This window comes from Saimiri boliviensis, chromosome 12, assembly GCF_048565385.1.
Source record: "Saimiri boliviensis isolate mSaiBol1 chromosome 12, mSaiBol1.pri, whole genome shotgun sequence".
Taxonomy (NCBI): Eukaryota; Metazoa; Chordata; class Mammalia; order Primates; family Cebidae; genus Saimiri; species Saimiri boliviensis.
The window spans coordinates 30,404,369-30,425,035 of NC_133460.1; the positions used below are offsets into that span (position 1 = coordinate 30,404,369).

Sequence of the window (20,667 nt, forward strand, 5' to 3'; positions counted from 1 at the left end):
CTACACACACGGGATCCCTGCTCAGCAAGTCAGCACATACATTAGCACTTTAAAGTCTCTGTTGAATCCTACAAAAAAAAAAAAAAAAAAAAAAAAAAAAAAAGGAAAACATCCTATTACTTTACCCTGTTAGTTTGGAATAATAGGGAGAGATCCAGGCATGAGCAAGGGAAGAGAACTGACATCAATCCATCCTAAAGGGTCTTCTGTATATTACTAGACATTGCGCTAAGTGACTTTCCTGATACCTACAATAGGTCCTCATATTATGCAGTCTTACAGCACTCTGTACTTCCCAACTTTAACATGCATGCTCCACTGTGGCTGCTGGTTCAATAATTTATCGTTCCTGTCATACTGTGAATTCTGCATGGGAAAGTCTGTATCATCACTTATTCATCTGTTACCTACCACCTGTATCTTTTTCACTTAATATGATTCTTAGCAAATTATAGATAAATGTTTGTAATGTAAATAGATCTGCTATCTCATTTAATCATCAGAACGGTCATAGAGTTATAACTCTCCCAATTTTACAGATAAGGACATGAGACAAATAGAAGTCAAATAATTGTTCCTACTCTTTAAAACTAAAAAGTGGCATATTTGGCATTCAAAATTAATTTTGTTGACTCAAAATTCTTGCATACCTTCAGTAATGAAGACTGTGAAATAAAAATTGCAGCAATTCTGAGGAATAGAGTTTAGAAAGGGAAATAAAAGAAATTTACAGTGGGGAAACTTACAGACACTATCCTATCCAAAATAGAACATGTTGATATTACGTAATATCCTCTGATATGATGTGATGAGATGGGCACATCCCCTCTGTGGTTTTCTTTCTCCAGGTCCACACTTCACTCGAACCACAAGAAAACATCAGACAAACCTAAACTGATATATATTCTAAAAAACAACTGACATGTATTCTTCAAAAGAACCAAGATCATAAAAGCAAAAGACTGAGAAGCTCTTAGGAATAGCATAGACTAAAGAGACCTAACATTTGAATACAATGCAGTATCCTGACTGGATCACAGAACAGAGAAGAACGTTTAGTGGGAAAACTGGGGAATCTGAAAAAAGTTTTCATTAACAATATTGAACCAATGTTAATTTCTTAATTTTAATAATTGTACCATGCTTATGTAAGATTTTAACACAAGGGAAAGCTGAGTGAAGGGTATTATTTTAGTTTCCTATTCGTGCTGTAACAAATTAACACAAATTGCTTAAACAATAAAAACATATCTTACAGTTCTGGAGATCAGGAAATATTACTGGGCTAAAATCAAGATGTTGGCAGGTGTCTTAGTCTACTTTGTGCTGGTATAACAAAATACCTGAGGCTGAGTAATTTATAGAGACGGTTTGATTTCTTACAGTTCTGGAGGCTGGGAAATCCAAGGTTGAGGAGCCCACATCTGGTAAGGGCCTTCTTGCTGCATCATCCCATCCTATCCCAAAGCAGAAGGGTAAGAGAGCAGCTGCAGAAAAGAGATAGAGGAAGGGGGTCAAAGTCATACTTTTATCAGGAACCCACTCCCACAATAACAGCATTAATCCATTCATGAGGGTAGAGCCCTCATGACCTAATCACCTCATATAGGTCCCACCTCTCAACATGGTTGCATTCGGAATTAAGCTTCCAGCACATGAACTTTGGGGGACACCTTCAAACCATTATATTACATTGTTGCCCCCCAAAATTTATATCTTTCTTACATGCAAGATACATTTATTCCATCCAAATAGCCGTAAGGTCTTAACTCATTTGAGCACCAACTCAAAACTTCAAAGTCCAGCATCTCATCTGAATCAGATATGAATGACAGCACTAGTGTTACAGCACTAATAGGAACAGGTGAGATTCATCTGAGACAAATTCCTCTCCAGATATGAGCCTATGAAATTAACAAGTATGTGCTTTCAACATCCAGTGGTGGGACTGGAATAGGACAGGCATTCTCATTCCAAAAGTGATAAATCGGCAAGAAGAAAGGGGTAACTGGTCCTAAGTAAGTTCAAAACCCAACAAAGAAAACAACCTTCAGTCTTCAAGCTGGAGGATAATATCCTTTGAGTCTATGTCCCAATTTCTGGACACACTGGGGCAGGGCTGGACTCTCAAGGCTTCAGGCAGCCTCATCCCTAAGGCAATGTTCACAGGTTGAAGTCATAGGATGAAGTCACATGCCCACATCTTTCCCAGGCTAGAGTTGCATGTTTTTAAATTCTTTACATGATCAGCCTAAGAGTTTTCCAGATCTTCCCATTCTGCTTCCATTTTAATTATAAATTCTATCTTTAAATAATTTTTCTCTTCCCCCTTTTTACTATTAACAGCCAGAAGATATCATGAAGAACCTTGAATGCTTTGCTACTTAGATATTTCTTCTGGGTAATATGCTAGATTATTGCACTTAAATTTTGCCCTTTATGAAGTCCTAGGACATGGACACAACTCCACCAAGTTCTTTGCAACTTTATAACAGTGATGATCTTTACTCTAGTTTCCAATGCTATGTCGACAGGTACACAGGAACTCTTCATATTACCTTTGCAACTTTTCTATAAATTTAAAATTATTTTGAAATAAAATGTTAAAAATAAGAAATCAGCTGGGCACGGTGGCTCATGCCTGTAATCCCAGCACTTTGGGAGGCTAAGGCGGGTGGATCACAAGGTCAAGAGATCAAGACCATCCTGGCCAACATGGTGAAACTCCATCTCTACTAAAAATACAAAAATTAGCTGGGCATGGTGGCATGCGCCTATAGTCCCAGCTGCTCAGGTGGCTGAGGCAGGAGAACTGCTTGAACCCAGGAGGCGGAAGTTGCAGTGAGCCGAGATCCCGCCACTGCACTCCAGCCTGGCACCTGGTGACAGAGTGAGACTCTGTCTCAAAAAAAAAAAAAAAGAAGAAGAAGAGGAAGAAATCAATAACTCTATGTTAACCTATAATAGACACATTGCATGAAAATCACAAATCCATAGATTCTCAAAGTTGAAAGAGAACTTAAGGACATTACTCCTGTTGATGAAATTTTAGAGGCCTTTATGAGATATAATCTGTTACATACTAGATAACTTTATCTGAAAACATACCTGGAGATCTTTCTGAAAAATGCTTGACGAGCTAGCTGACAACAAGATCCCCTCCAGCACACCAATGGTAGGTGCTTGGCCTGAATCCGATTGTCCATCTCCTCTCAGTAATAAGACCTACAGCTTGCCACAGGTTCCCAGTATCTCCAGATTTATATCCCAACTCTCCCCGAAACAAATGGTATCTAACCTCAGATTTTGTGACACTAGCACCCAAACATCTTATTCCTGTAGTAACAAGGCTACTATCAAAGCTCATTAAAAGTGTTAGCAACAAGAAGGTGGTAACTCTGCTGAAGCCTCCCCTGCAGCCAAGATGTATCCTGAATGCCCTGGGCCAAGTGTGTCTTGCTACAGGAAGTAGAGATTAGGGACAAAGAACCTTATATTCCTGATCTTTATCTTATAACCTTCCCTAATAATATCTTTTTCTTAACTAATACCCTATAACCTTGTAACATTTACTCTCACTTCATCCTATAAACATTATGAGAAAGACACTGTGGAGAAAAGTTCTACCTGTTCACTACCTAAATCATGCATTCATTTGCTAACAATGAAGAAAAACATAACTCAGTAGTTATATTTATGTTTCTTTTAGCCTCAAGCATCACCGTTTGAAGACCATCCCTTGCTGAAGGCTTTAAAAAGGGCACTAGGGGGTGTCTTGCAATCTAGGATGAATTAAACTCCGATGAAAATGACAGATTCAGGAAATTCATGTGTCACCTTTTTTGCCGAAGGGTGTTCTTTTTATGAACTGTACCTGGACAAAAATGAACTGAATGTTTTCTTGGCAAAATGCTGGGACTGAATAAATGGCTTTGCAGTGAAGAATAAGTAAACAGAGAGAAAAAGGCAAGGAGGGAGGTAAGGTGGGGGAGGGGGCACAAAGGTCTTTATAAATCGTAAGAGAATTCAAGGAAAACCAACTCTCTAAAAATAACACTCTATGAGAAGGAAAAGCTTTTAAATTATCTGGTGTATGTTCCCAATAGAACCCCAAATATATGGTTCTTAAGAAATGATAACAAGCTTCCATAAAGAGAAGGATGAGAATCTACTTTTTTCACAAGACATTTGTCAGTATAATGAAACAAGAAGAATGTTTGAATAATTTTTGGGTCATTGAAGGCAATTTCTTCATGCCCCAAAACTTATTTTTAAAATTTCAAGAATATAGACACTAGCTAAAAATTGGATTGACAGAGAAATCAAAGTAGTAAAAAATAGATCAAAACAACAGAGATAAACAAAATTTGTTCTAAGATAACCCAGGGGAAATTCAAAGCTCAAGACTAAACAAAAATACACACACACACACACACACACACACACACACACACAGCCACAGTAGGCCAAGGTGCCATCAAGATAATTGATTTAAAACATAGATCTTGCCCATTTGCAGAGACCATTCTCTCCCAATAAACCCTTAAAACAACAGAGCCTCTGGAAGCAGAGGACTTTGACCTCAGGCCGAATCCAAAGAAGAACTCTCTTTAAAAAGGTAGTACATCTGCGGGAGACACCTCCTAATACAAGGGTGGTATATTAGAGAAAGAAGCTGAGCAGAGGGAACCCACCCCAGAGCTCTCCAGGAGATTTTGAGAAAAGAAAGAAAATGAAAGCCCCAGAACAGCTGCATTGAAGGAAGTTCACCTCCCAAGCAAAGCCCATTTTATTATTTTGGCAGTTGAGGGCTTGTGTCCAGCCTGCCAGCCCTCTCTACTCCCACAGACCCAACGAGGTAGCCAGCCTAGGCAATGGCCTCTCCTGCTTCTACAGAAGCCATTGTCAGTGCCTCCAGTTTTTTTTTTAAAAAAAGATGCTTGTTGAAAAAACAGATCCACCTTTCCTCATAAATCTGTATCAATATGGCTGTGTGGTAATACAAATTAAGGAGGTAAGGAAGATGAGGGTGTAAGGCCAGTTGCCTAGCCAGGAGCTCGGACACACCCACCCATCTCTGTGCCCGATACCTACGTCACATCTCTATGCCCGGAACCTACCTCAGGAGCACACACTCTCCTGGAGGGATCCGGTTAATGTAACCCTAGCTGGATCTTGCATTAGGGAAATCCTGCCCAACAATCTACCTACCAATAGCAGCTTTCCCCGTCTACATACTGCTCCCCCATAACCAATCAGAGCACCCTGCTTCTCCTCACTCACTATGACTATAAAGACCCTAGGCCTCAGGAAGTCAGCGCGGCTTCTCTGGTCCCCCCTTTCCAAGACCATAGAACCTCGCAGGGGAGCTGAATAAATTGGAATTTAATTGTTCTTATACTGGCCTCAGTTTCCTCTTTTTAAACTCGGCAATAACCCTTACAGAGGGAATATTAGTTTCAGGGAAGTGGTAAGACTTGGGGAAATAGACAGAGGAAATCCAAACTATTTTAGACCGTTTAATATGGGTATGAGGCAACACCATATGTCCACTGTGGAGAAAATGCAACGGTTTTAAACTCTTCTCTTGAAATCAAAATCTCTCAGATTAAGTCGCAAACCAAATATAGATATGTGCTGCTTTTATAAGACATAGCCAAAACCAAATGACACTGAAACATTAAAATAAAAAGGTTACTCAAAGTTATAGCAGCGGCCCACAAATAAAAGTAATCCAGCCATTTTAGTAACGAAATAGAATCCAAGGCAAAATGCATTAAGTAGAGAGAAAGTTACTTGACATAGATAAAAAGTATAGCCCATAATGAAGCCCTAACCATCACGATCCTTTGGAAATGAATTACATGGCATCAAAGTGCAGGGCACAGACCATTTAGCACGCAGGAGAAAACTGACAGCAATTACTACGGTAGAAGGCTCTTAGTGCTAAGAATGGTCAAATACAGATTATGTAGGCCAAAAATAAATGAGGAAGAAAGTAAATAAACAAGCAGACAAATAAGAACATGGAAGTTTTAAACAATATAATGAATATGTACAGAACATTTTTATGGCATGCACTTTGGATTTTAATCTTAACCCAGCTCCTTCTCTTTTCTCTTATCCTGTTTAACCCTGACCCTCTTTCTCTTTCACTTCTGGTTTTCTCACTTACTTTTTTTTACTCCGCTTACTTAACTAGAGCATGTAGATATGTATTCAAGTCACCTCACATCCCTTTAGAATAATGAAGAGCGTAAATAAATAATCAAGTCAGAAGAATGTCCTGAGGTTGTGCAGGAAGTCGGTCTTGCTGCAGGAGGTGTGAGCTGCAGACCCTCAGGAGTGCCTTTGTCCTTGCTGGAGGCAAAGCCCCGAGCCTTTGAGTAATAGTTTTAGAACATGTCTGTGACCCCATTATTTTTATTAAAGAGGCACAGCCTGCCTTGCCCACTGATGGAGATTCACAGCCCATCAGCCTTTGACTCTGGCATAGTTTGTTAATATTTTAGACTTGACTCCCTTTTTTTCCTCTTATTTTTATGTTTTGTATGTATTTTCTAAGCATTCTGGACAGTTCTTCTCAATCTAGTGTCATCCCACATGAGACCTGGGAAGGTATATTTGGGGAGTTTTAAAGTAAGACAACTGGAAAATTTGAGAGAAGAGTTCACAGGGCCACACTCACTTCTGACACCAGTTGCTAGTTGGAGGGGTTCTCAAAACAACTCTTGGGTTTGATAATTCACCGGAAGAACTTAGAGAACTCACTGAAAGTTATTATAGTCATAGTTAGGGTTTATTACAGAAAAAGGATACAGACTAAGACAGCCAAGGGAGGAGGCACATAGAAGAGAGTCCAGGAAAATTTCCAAACACAGAGCTTCCAGTTGTCCTCCACCTGCAGGGCTAGGAGGCTGTTACTCTCCAAGCAATCCAGTGCAGCAGTACTCACGGAGTATCATCAACCTAGGAGGTTCACTTGAATTCCAGGGTTTGGGGTTTCTATGGGGGCCCCAGCATGCGGACATGATGACTAATTGCCTGCATAGTTGATCTCAGCCTCCCATCCCCCTCCAGAGGCTGAATATACTGCATGACCCAAAGCCCCCACACATCACATTGTGGGTCTTTCTAACATGGCCATTTCCCAACCTAAATCATACTGTTAAACTTTCTGGCATAACCTAAGGCCCCCAGGTAAACAAAGAAACTCGTATCAGTCATGACCTTCCAAGAGCTTAGAGTTCACCTCCTACAAACCGATGACAAATGCCAGACTTCCTTTTGGGTAAAGTTAAATTCTTTACTACATAGATGCTGAGCCTTAGGCTCAGGAAATTTTTATGGAGAGGTGAAAGAGATCAGGGCCAGATGATAATAAAGTGACTATTAATAGAACGAGCTGTCTTACTAGGAGCTTCTGGGTGTCAGGCACCGTGCTACACCCTTAATCAACTACCACACTGAGGAGTTGAACCCCCAGTGGAACAGGTACAGAGGAGTCAGGACACCATGTGTTCTGTGTATGCCAATGCTGAAAAGTGACTCCTCCCTCCGTTGCCTCCAGTTTTAAGGAAGGCAGACTGAAAGTGACGAAAAGCATGGATCAGCCTCAAAATTCCACTACAGGCCACTTTGGGAAGCTCCTAATAGAATGAAAATCCACGAAAGCAAGTAGTTTAATCTGTTTTGTTCATCACTGTATCTTCAGCACTGAACAGCTGAATAAATGAAATATCTATAATAAACCTCATTCCCTAGTATTAAAACAGTAGAAAATATGTCTACCTCCCAGGGATGTTGTAAAGATTAAAAAGCTGATGCAGCAAGGCCACTGGTTCCTAGTAAGTGCTTAGTAAATATAGCAATTACTATCATTTATTATCATCATTATTCTCAAGCTCAGCAGGACAGCAGTCTTAGACACTGACAGAAGCCCTGTACAGAAATAGAATGTGTATCTTATTAAATGGGTCCATCTTTGTGGCCCTCAGGGCCTGCACTTGAAAGTCTTGGCAGGGCCCTGGCAAGGTGCTCCGGGAATGCAGAGAACAAACCACCCCCCACACAGCACAGACTTTGTTCCTCCTTTGTAAATTGTGCTTCATGCAACTTCCATTTGGTTTCTCTTTCATTCATTTCTGCTAACATCTTAATGCTTCCTTCCATTTTACCTTGACTTATCTTGTTCTTTGAATTTTAGATGCATAGTAAGTTTATTGTTAGTTTCACTTTTAAAACAATGTAGATGTTGGAGGCTATACAATTTCCTCAAAGTATAGCCTTAGCAATCTACCACAGGTTTTATCACGATAGGTTTCCATTGCTTTCTAGCTTAACTGCATATTTTATTTCCCATCTTATACTGTGATTGACTGGATTAATTTTTTAAACTAAAAACTCATATTTCCTGATGATACGGCATTTGGAAGTATTGACTGAGCTGGACTCCTGGTATAAATTGTAAGTCTTATGAAATCTAAGTATCTGAAATTAAGTTTAAGAAAAATGAGGCTTTCCATATTCTGAAGCATAGCCTCTGGTTTTGCAGTCTGAAAAGCCCGTGTAACTAGGTTGGCAAATGCTTTGTGTAGATTCCTCCTCCAATCCCTTTCTTTGACAGCACAGACACCAGGCTCAGCACCTCTTTCTAAAGTGCTCCCGCATTACATGCAACCTTCCCCACCATGGGCATTCCTAGATTGATATCTCAGCTCACCCTGGTGCATCTGTTAGTATTTACAGTTTGCCACTGGCTGTGAGAGCCAGAGAGACAGCCGAGAGCCACTCTGCTAAACCTGAAGAGCATTCTTACCTTATGACTTTGCCACTGTAAGTTACCACTTTTTAAATGCAAGAAAGTTGTGAGTTTATTGTTACGTGTTTTAAAAAAAAAAATGTTTAGGAGAGATTCCAGTAATCTACCTTCTCTATGATGATATTTCATTTCTGGGTTTGTTGTAAAACAAGTTATTTCCTTTTCCTGCAAGGCTTCATTGTATCACACCAACCCTAGGTGGGCATGGACTCTCTGTTAGAGGAAAGAGCAGCCTTGCAGTTACAAGGCCACTCAGGAATCACGCCCCATGAAATCGGCACAGCTCATCTTGGCAAGATCTTCTAATTTCCAAAGCACGTGGACCTAGGAGTGGAACCATGAAATGATTCCATCATTGCCTCACACTGAGAATATCCCTCACCTCCATAGCTCCCCCGTTTACTCACTGTGTGAGCTTGAGTAAGTCATATAACTTCTCCAGATCCCAGTCACCCCATCTGTGAACTAGGGAAAATACTAATCCCACTGAACTGCTGGGACAATCTAGTGGGAAAATGGATGTAAACACTCAGCCCAGTATATGGCGTATAGTAAGCAGTAAACATGAGTTTCTATTGTTGTTACTGTGCTGGTGATGGCTATGAGATTGCTAGACATTCTTCAATGTTTTCTCAGATACTGACTATTGGGAACAAGCCTGATAAACAATGTAATAGAGGAAAATGGAAGCATAGGTGTGCCTTCCAGGTAAAGAAAAAGAAAAAGAAAGGTACCTTGTATTTCTCTCTCTAAATATATAAATATTATATATATGTAATATTATACATACTCTATATAAAACCCAGAATAGCATATATAATAATATAATTAAATATGTATTAATATATAAGATATTAAAGCTCTCTCTAACATGTTTTTACTTTATAAGCTTTATATCTAAGTGATTATCTCAGTGAGGAACTGGGGATAATTGGTGTTCTTTAAGCTGGTATCATGTGTAAGCCTCTGGCAGGCTGGGAGTTAACGTAGATTATATCTGTTCACCTTGTGTTTGTTCTTATGGACACCAAGCTCTGTTTCTGACCCTCACATCCCATACTTCTGTGGGTGACGGGGAGGGTCCATGCTGCAGCACCAGCTCCGTGCCAGACAAGGCTGCTTCTGTTAGCTGGTGACTCACAGACACATTCCGTTCCCAAGTGTATTTGATCTCAGAATGTACTTGAAGAATGTTTTATTCATTTGCTAACATAAAAATCAGACTTCACTTAATTAGTAAAGCTTGTTGTTGTGATTGTGGTGGTGGTGATTATTTAATGCAAAATATAAAATTTAAGAAAATAGGTTTGGATAGATAAATGTATAGGACCCTTTTAGAAAACAATTTGGTTACACACACACACACACACACACACACACACACACACACACCTCTTGTTATGTCAAGAATACTTAGTGAAAGGCAACAAAGTTACAATTATATAAGATGAATAAGTCTAGAGATCTGATGTACAGCATGAGAAATATAGTTAATAATACAATATTGTATACTGGAAATTTGCTACAAGAGTGGATTTCAGGTGCTTTCACCACACACACACACACACACACACACACACACACACAAGTTAACCATGGAAGAAAATAGATATAATTAGCTTGAATGGAATGATCATTTCACTATGCATATGTACTTTGTGTTTGTATATGTATAGATGTTTAGTATGTATACATGAAATATATCAAACATGTTATACACCTTAAATATACAGAATTGTTGAAAAGAAGAGAAAGGAAGAAAAGAGAAAAGAAAAGGAAGAAAGAAAGAGAGAAAGAAAGAAAAAGAAAGAGAGAGAAGAAAGAAAGAAAGAGGAAGGAGGGGAGGGAGGGAAAGGAAGAGAAAGAGAGAAAGAAAGAAGGAAAGAAAGAAAAAGAAAGGAAGGAAGGGTAGGAGGGAGGGAAGAAGAGAGGATGGGAGGAAAGGGGGGGAGGGAGGAGGGGAGAAAGGGAGGAAATAAAATGGAAGGAAAAGAGACAGTAGTAAGTATATTTATATACTTAAGCAGAGTAATTGTACTTTTAGCACTCCATCCTCAGGGAATATTTTTAAATACAGTGAAGTATTTATTTGCAAAGATATCTATTGTACTCCTATTTATTTATGAAAATGAATGTTGAAAATCCCTAAATGTTCAACAATAAGAGAATTACTAAGTAATTTATATTATTCCCATCTGTTGGACTATTTTGTAGCCATTAAAGTTGTTTATAAAGAATTCATAACATATAATGTGCAGTAAAAATCAGGTAAAAAAAAGATAATTAGGAAAAAGTAGGCAGAGCAGAAAACCAAAAAAGGCTCAAATATTATTATTGCTTGTCTTTGTATAGTAAGATTATGAGTAACATTTCTCCGCTTCCTTTTTTCTAAAGTTTATAAAATACTTTAAAAAATTAAACAATAGCTTTAGTTTAAAAAATGAAAGAAAAAAGCATAAAAACTGAAGAAGAAAAGATGAGAAAAGGAAGAAAAAAGAGAGGACATTTATTTTCTTCTCTCTTCTTTTCTTGACCCTTAGACTTATCCCGAGAAAGGTAAATTATGCCTTGTTGGCTTATTTCCTGTCACCAACAGTGTTCCCTCCACATCTAGCTACTAAACTCTTAGCGTCTGGACAGGTAAAGCATAAATTCACTGCCTACCAGCCCGAGTGCTGAATACTCAATAAATGTTAGACTAAACTGAGCAAGACCAAACAACACTGGCCTCCTCCAAGTCCTTTCTCTCCAAGGGTATCTTTAGTTTCAGTCTTCATCGCACATCCCTCTTGCAAGACAGGATCAAAATTTCTCTCCGCTTCTTAAACTTCAGCCTTATTCATCGAAGAACTCTGATGTTTAATCTCTTAAATGGTCCAGTGTCCTAAGACTGCAAACCAATCCAATCAGTTGGAGCATACTGTGAAAACTACAAACTATGGTTTGAGGAGGTTGAATATAAACTCGGGAATTCAAAAAAGGGAGCAATTCACTGTATTTCAGAGTTGACTCCACTGCTCTCTCACAAGGTAAACCTAAGTTCCTTCTCTCCAAATCTGATAGTTACCACACTTTTGCCTCTGCTCCCCAAGTCAAAAGCTTCCCTTGGACTGCTCACATTCTGCAAAGTGGTGTCTATTTGTAGCAATTTGGTTTATTATCACTGGTTCAGGGACAATTTAGAGCAGACCTTGGCAAGCTCTTATGATAACAATCTGCCCCGTTGTGCTCCTTATGGAAGACACCTTCTTTGCCAGGAAGTTGCATTAGCTGTGGGTGACTAAGTAAGAACACAATTAAGCTGTTGAAGTTTCCACTGGCCCCTGCTGGGCCTGGGCACAGTAAATCTCAGGCCCACAAATCTTGCTTGATGGCCACTGTGCCAAACAGGCACAGTGGTCAGAGGGCCCTAGTGCCTTCCTTCCTGCATTTGGTATCAAAATGTCAATGACCTATCACATAGATCACTTATGAAAGAAACCAGGGCTTGAGAACCATAGTAATAGTCTCTAGGTTGGTTATTTTGCCCCCATCCTTTCCAGAATTATTCTAACCCAAGAGAACCCTGGAGTCATCCTGTAGCTGAAACAGTTCCCAGAAGGCTCAGCACTGCTGGAACAGAATGGTCTTCATGAGGATCTAGCCTTGCTCCAACTTGAGTCTTGTTCTATTGATGGTCAAAATGATAAAATAGAAATGTTCATCTATCTCCTCAATAGAGAATGACTGTCCTGGAGGTAGAGGAGGTAATATGTAAGATTTTATGTACCAATAAATTATGTTTCTCTATTCACTAGGCCAGTCTTTCCCACCAAGAGCTATTGCAATTATAATTATAGAGAACTTTAGATTAAAAGTCAGGAGACAACTGTGGTCCTTGGTTTTATCCTCTCTCACCAGTGCCAAACTCTCCAACCACTGCAGCTCCTCTGCCCCTGGCCTATCAGCCCTCTTTCATAGGTTATTATGAGATTTGATGGAAAGAACAGACTTTGAACCTGCACCCACCTGGCCACAAATTTGGTTCTGACTCATAAGCTACAAGACCCTGGGCAACTTACTTAAACCCTGTGAGTATGAGGTACCACCTTACACCTTGTAATGTGAGTTAAATAAAATTACATCCATGAAATACCTGACAATGTCTCAATAGATACTAATTCCTTCCTTATTCCTCTACCAAGTCATTACAAAGTCATTCAGGTCATTCAGGTCTCCAGCACGGTCTTCTAAAAAGAGACTTCTCTGACCACTCACTCTAAAGCACCTGCCAATTCAGTCACTCATGAGGACATCACTTTTCAGATCTTATTTACCCACTCATCTACTTGATCACTTGTTTTTCTTCCTTGCCAATTTCTAGGAGCTCCCTGCCCTCACAGAGCTCTTCTTGCTGACCACTATCTGCAGTGCCTAAAGCAGTTCCTGAAATACCACAGTAACTTAGAAACATTTGTTGGATCAATAAATTCTTAGCACAGGCTCTAGCTGAGAGGATCTCACGGTGTGGAGAGGGCAGCACTGACTCGGCTTTTCTGTGGGTCAAGGGCTTCAGGGAGGAATCACAGGCAGACCATGAACTTCCGGCTCCATAGGTGGCTCAAAGTGCAGAAGGAAGAGCTTTTTAGCACTGAACTCACTTCATGTGTATCCACAATCTCTCAAGTCTCTGGTGGGCAGCTGAGCAAGGTCAGATGCTTCCATCAGGGCAAATCAGGCTGGGCATCCTCCCCCGGTTGGTTCCTCATAGGACATACTCTGGACTCCCTGGAGAAGCCCAGAAGTGACATGGAAAAGCAGGGGGAGTCCTTCTCAAAAGGAAAGGTGAAAAACATGCAGAACCAATTACATGTTTTCCCAGCGACAGAGACTGAAAGCACAAGTCTTGGGCATGTGCCGTGAAACACCTTCTGTCTAGCTTGGAGCCAGATCTGGCCTTAGTAATCCACTTCTGCTTAGCACCTCTTTGTTGAAAAGAAAAAAACAAATCCTATCTCTGGTATGAGTGTTTTGTTCCTTAGAGAAAGCTACAACAAATACATTGACTACTTTAAAACTCATTAATAATCTAGCTAAATATAAATTAAGATAAAGTGATATTTCCCTTATAAAATTAGAATAATATAATTCTCCACATGGGTTAAGGTGAGATAAAATGGCATACCCACAGATCCCATTAAGAGAATAAATCACTATAAAAATTTTGGAAAGAAATTTGGAATCTTAGAAATATTTACATTAGGTCTGCCACTTACAGTTGCACAAGTTGTGTTTTGTACAACTCCAAGAGGCACCATTCACCACCCAGGAACTGTAAGCAAAATTATGGAGGCAATTTTCCTGTAGATGGCAGCTGAGTGTCTAGTGGAAAGGGTGCCTCTTTCTAATTTGCACAGTTGCTGTATCAGCTACTGGCAAGGGTGATTTACATACACGAACAGAGTGGCTCCATTTCCATGAAATATACACTGAGCAAAAAATCCCCAACGTGGGAAATGTTTTATTTACAAAGATGTTCATCACAGCATTTTTCAAAAAGTACAAACAATCTGTATGTCTAACAGTAAGGAAATGATTCAATCAAGTGTGCTAAACACAGTTGATATTTATGAACTGCTTATAATGATATGGGGAAAAGCTTCGGCTGCGTTATCATTATAATTTTATACTTAGGGATACAAAAGTGTGGATACAGCATGATTACTACTAAGTAAAGCAAACAAAAAAAATTTAAAAGCTATTCATAATAAAATTGCAAGATGATAATAAGCCAAAATATTAGCAGAAATTGTTTGGGGGTATAGAATTACTAATGCTATTTTTGCCTCTCTAATTTACTGTATTTTCCAAATATTTTAATAAGCATGTCATCATTTTTCATTGAAATTTCCACCATTAAATTTTTAGAAGCAGAGAATGGTTAGAAATGAGAAGCAGAACTAAAACCTTTTAAAATTCTGTTGCTGAGACATGAAGTCATTGAAAAACCTGATGTGGTATTTCAGTATTTGTGGAAGATGTTTCAGTATCTGGGCCAAAAAAATTTTTTACACCACCTGCTCCAGAAACTCTCATCAAGAGCAGAAACCAGGGGCATGGAAAGTTCTAAAGAAGGAAAGAGAAGAATCTCTGCCACCAAGAATGAGTCTTATGGTTGCCTACAGAAATGCCTTATTCTCTCCAGACCCCCAAACATCTCAGGGACAGTCTTTGACAGGGCAGAAAGGCCTCCTCCCAGTCAACATATGACGGTTATGTTATAAACGTTCATAAATATCTCCATTTCATGTCTATAAGTGATAGATAGCAATCATGAATTTATCACAAGTTTATTTGAAATCATTGGTCTTCATATGTCCTCTGTCTGTACTTTTACTACCCCCGACAGACAGTAAGATATTAGTTACTTGGAGCTAAAGTGATTTATTATGTTTTCCTAGGGCTCTATTCCCAGTGACAAGGGTGACTTTGAGAAGGCTTAAAGGTTGAGAGAGAGGATTCTTGGCAAGATGGCCAGCTATAGGCAGCCAGGAGGGGAGCATCTGCCACCCAGGGAGGAGGATGTTGGAAAGACTGGTGCACTCCTAGCAGATCATTGGAAGGAAGATATTGACAAGGGACAGAGGGAGGACACAGATGCTGGTCTGAAGGAGGAGGAAGCTAGGAACTCTGCCCAGGGCTACCATGCACTGGGACTCGTTCCTGATCCTCAACCACTCGTGGGGAAGAGGTCAGTTCAACAGGCAAAGAGTGACCTGCTCTAGCCATAGACCTCTGGAATCCTGGCATCAGGAGACCCCATGATCCCCATGCACACTTGAGCTGGCATGAAGAGCTGTTTGGAGAGGTGGTAGGAGCAGGAATCCAGCCTGAGCAGAGCCCAAAGAGCTTGGTGTGAGAATGTCTGCAGTGGAGCATGGCCAAGGACACTGATTCCCCAAAGCTCTCTATCCTTCCCTAGGAGGCGTTAGCCTTAGGCGAACTGCTGGGCCTGAACAGAGCAGGGAAGTCTTGCTGGTGAGATGGTGCCAGTCCAATCTGGGACTCTCCTATCTGCTGACCTCCCCCAGGGCCTAATCCTGTCCATGCCTACCTGCAGTGAAGCCTCAGGTGCCCAACTGGAGTGATTCCTTGAGACCTACATACCAGCCAACTGCACCTGGCTGTCAGAGAGCTCCAACAGAACAGCCCCTGCTAACACACACCAGCCCACCCACCCCCTCCCCCCATTGCACCTGCCCCCATTCTATGGCTAACCCCTACCACCACAATCCCACCACCTTGCTAGTGAGTACATGCTTGCAGGGATCTTGCCTCTACTTCCCTACTGGTGCACATGTGAGTATTCACGCCACTGCACCACCGCTGCTGGCCTGAGCATGTCTCCCTCCCCTTGCCACCATTACTCTCATGAATGTGCACATGGAGGCCAATGGCCCTGCACCCCACCCCATGCCACCACTGCTGCCAGTACAAACACATGCAAAGAGGCCAGCACCCTGCACCTGCTACCACCCTGCACCTGTGCCAACACCGTAACAAGCACATGGATGCCAGCAGCCCTGTCTCCTGCCCCAGACCTTGCACTGCCACTGCCACTGACGTGATGGATGCATGGAGACTGGCAGGACCACACTCTCCAGCACCAAGCTTGCTCACCCATGCTGCTGCTGCTGCTGGAAACTGGGAGTGAACATGGACCCTGCTGCCACTTCCCTGATGAAAAACTTTGGCTGGCACAACCCATCAGAGTGTTGTGACCAATGGTCCAGGAGCACATAGGTTTCTCCAATGTAGCAGATGCTTAAACTCCAGGGACCAGAGAAAAAACCTCGGGCTTGATACCAGCCCCTCAGAGTTATAGGATGGATCCCAGAGGGGCTGAGCTAAGCGTTGGGTCCCTAAAACCTTCAATAAATGAGCCCAGTTGACTGAATCCACTTTGTACCACAATCAAACCCCCAACAACATCAAAGAAGATAAAGGAGAAACCCATTCAAAGGATAGCAACTTTATGGACTGAAAGAACGTAAGTCCACACAGATAAGAAAGAGCCAGTACAATAACTCTGGCAGCTCAAAAAGCCAGAGTGTCTTCTTACCTGAAAACAACCACACTAGTTACTAGTTCCCCCACAAAGTTCTTAACCAGGCTGAAATGGCAATAATAGAGTTCAGAATATAGATAGGAATGAAGATCATTGAGATTCAGGAGAAAGTTGAAACCCAATCAAAGGGTTCTAAGGAATACAATAAAACAATACAGGAGATCAAAGGAAAAATGGCCATTTTAAGAAAGAACCATATTTAGCTAATAGAGCTGAAAAACTCACTTTAAGAATATAAGAATACAATTGCAAATATCAATATCAGAATTGACCAAACTGAGGAAAATATCTCAGACCTCAAAGGCTAGTTCTCTGACTAACTGAGTTGGACAAAAATGCAGCAAAAATAGTTAAGAATAAACAAAACCTTTAAAAATGTAAGATTATGTAAATAGACCATATATGATTTATTGGTATTCCTAAAAGAGAGAAAGAGAAAACAAGCAACTTGCCCATAAAAACCAGGCTGCATAGCAGGAAGTAAGTAGCAGACAAGTGAGAATGACCACCTGAGCTCCAACTCCTGTCAGATCAGTCATGGCTTAAGCTTCTCAGGAGCATGAACCCTATTGTGAACTGCACATGCAAGGAATCTAGGTTGCCCACTCCTTATGAGAATCTAGCTAATGCATGATGATCTGAGGCGGAACAGTTTCGTCCCAAAACCATCCACTTACCTGCATCCATGAAAAAATTGTCTTCCACAAAACCAGTCCCTGGTGCCAAAAGGTTGGGGACAACTGAACTAGGTAATCAAGACCAAACCAACCCTAAAACTAGCAGAAAACAAGAAATAACCAAAATCAGAGCTGAAATGAAGGAAACAGATGTGAAAAATCATACAAAAGATCAATGAATCCATAGTTGGTTCTTTGAAAAGGTAAATTAGACAAATAGACCACGAACTAGACTAATGTTTTAAATAAAAATGAGAAGATCCAAATAAACAAACACTAATGACAAAGGGGACGTTACCACCAATTCCACAGATACACAAAAACCACTCAAAGACTATTATGAACACCTCTATACAGACAAACTAGGAAACCTAGAAGAAATGGATATATTACTGGAAACATACAGTCTCCCAAGATTGAACCAGGAAGAAATTGACACCATGAACAGAATAATGAGTTTCAAAATTGAATCCATAATTTAAAAACTAACCAGAAAAAGCTCAAGACCAGACAAATCCACAGGCAAATTCTACCAGCTATATAAAGAAAAGCTGGTACCACTCCTACTAAAACTATTTCAAAATATTGAGGAGGAAGGAATCCTCCATAACTTATTCTGTGAGGCCAGCATTATCCTGATACCTAAACCTGGCAGACACACACACACACACACACACACACACACACACACACAGACAACTTCAGGCCAATATCCTTGATGAACATACACACAGAAATCCTCAACAAAATCTAGCAAACCAAATCCAGCAGCACATCAAAAAGTTAATCCACCATGATGAAGTAGGCTGTATACCTGGGATGCAAGGTTGATTCAACATACATCAATAAGTGTGATTCATTACATAAACAAAACTAAAAACAAAAACTACATGATTATCTCAATAGATTATAGAAAAGGCTTTTAATAGAATTCAACATCCCTTTATGTTAAAAAAGAAACCCTCAGCAAACTTGACAATGAAGGAACATATCTCAAAATAAGAGCTATCTATGGCCAACCCACAGCCAACATCATACTGAATGGGCAAAAGCTAGAAGCATTCCCCTTAGAAACCAGAATAGAACAAGGATGCCTTCTCTCACCACTCCTATTCATCATAGTACTGAAAGTCCTAGCCAGAGTAATGAGGCAAGAGAAAGAAATAAAAGTCATCTAAATAGAAAAATAAGAAGCTAAACTATTTGTTTGCAGATAATATAATTCTATACCTAGAAAACAGCAAAGACTCTGTCAAAAACGTTCTTTATCTAATAAACAACTTCAGCAAACTTTCAGGATACAAAAATCAATATAAAAAATCAGTAACATTCTTTTATATCAACAACATCCAAGCTGAGAGCCAAATCAAGAATGCAATTCCATTCACAATTGCACAGAAAAAATAAAATACCTAGGAATATAGCTAACAAGGATAGTGAAAGATCTCTACAATGAGAATTTACAAACACTGCTCAAAAAAAAAAAAAATCAGAGATGACACAAACAAATGGAAAAACATTCCATGCTCATGGATAGGAAAAATCAATATTGGTAAAATGGCCATACTGCCCAAAACAATTTACAGATTCAATACTATTCCTATCAAACTACCAATGACATTCTTCAGAGAATTAGAAAATACTATTTTAAAACTCATATGAAACCACAAAAAAGTCTCAATAGCTAAGACAATTCTAAGCAAAAAGAATAAAGCTAAGCACACTAAGCATGATCAAGCTAAGCATGATGATCTATTGAGATGATCATGTGGGTTTGATTTTTAACTAAAAAGAATAAATCCTAAGCAAAAAGAATAAATAAATAGAATAAAGAGGCATCATGTTACCCAACTTTTAAATATACTACAGGGCCACAGTAATCAAAATAGCATAGTACTAGTATAAAAACAGACACATAGACAAATGGAACACAATGGAGAGCCCAGAGATAATGCCACACACCTACAACCATCTGATCATTGACAAAATTGACAAAAAGAAGCAATGGGGAAAGGACTCACTATTGAATAAATGGTGCTGGAATAACTGCAGCCATTGCAGAAGGCTGAAGCTAGACCCCTTCCTTACACCAAATAGAAAACATGAATTCAGATGAATTAAAGTCCTAAAGCTATAAAAATCCTCAAAGACAACCTACGAGATACCATTCTAGGCACAGGACCTGGCAAAGATTTTGTGAAAAAGATGCAAAAAGCAACTGCACAGAACAGAAATAAACAAGTGGAACCAAATTAAACTAAGGAGCTTCTACACAGCAAAGGAAAATACCAACAGAGTAAACAGACAGGGGAAAATGTTTTCAAATTATGCATCTGGCATCGGTGTAATATCCAGAATCTATAAGAAACTTAAACCAGTCAATAAGCAAAAATACCAACCAACAACTCAATTAAAAAGTGGGCAAAGGACATGAATAGACACTTCTCAAAAGAAGACATACACATATCCAACAAGCATATAAAAAATGCTCAACATCACTCATCACTAGAGAAATGGATATCAAAACCATAATGAAATACCATTTCATACCAGTCAGAATAGCTATTATTTAAAAGTCAAAAAACAACAACAACAACAACAACAACTACATGCTGATGAGGTTGTGAAGAAAGGGAATCCTTATACCCTGCTAGTGGGAATGTAAATTAGTTCCATCATTGTGGAAAGCAGTTTGGTGATTTCTCAAATAATAGAATTACCATTCGACTCAGCAATTCCATTCTGGGGTATATACCCTCCCAAAATATAAATCATTCTACCATAAAGACAGCTGCAAGTTTATGCTCATCACAGAACTATTCTCAATAGCAAAGACATGGAGTCAACCTAAATGCCCATCAACAATAGAATGGATAATAAAAATGTAGTATGTAAACACCATTGAATATGACACAGTCAAAAAAAACAATGAGATCATGCCTTTTGCAGCAATAAGGATGGAGCTGGAGGCCATTATACTAAGCAAATAACACAGGAACAGAAAACCAAATTACCTTATGTTCTCACCTATAAGTGGGAACTAAACATTGAGTACATCTAGA

At 39.7% G+C, this 20,667-nt stretch overlaps 1 long non-coding RNA gene across 4 annotated transcripts in view; it reads right to left on the reverse strand.

Moving 5' to 3' along the window:
• The window catches only part of LOC141580565 (uncharacterized), a 167,494-nt gene that overhangs the window by 43,367 nt on the left and 103,460 nt on the right, over nt 1-20,667 (reverse strand). For all 4 annotated transcript variants that reach the window (XR_012512807.1, XR_012512805.1, XR_012512806.1 and 1 more), the window contains exon 2: nt 1,384-1,487. This is a non-coding gene — a long non-coding RNA (uncharacterized LOC141580565). The remainder of the gene's footprint in view (nt 1-1,383; nt 1,488-20,667) is intronic.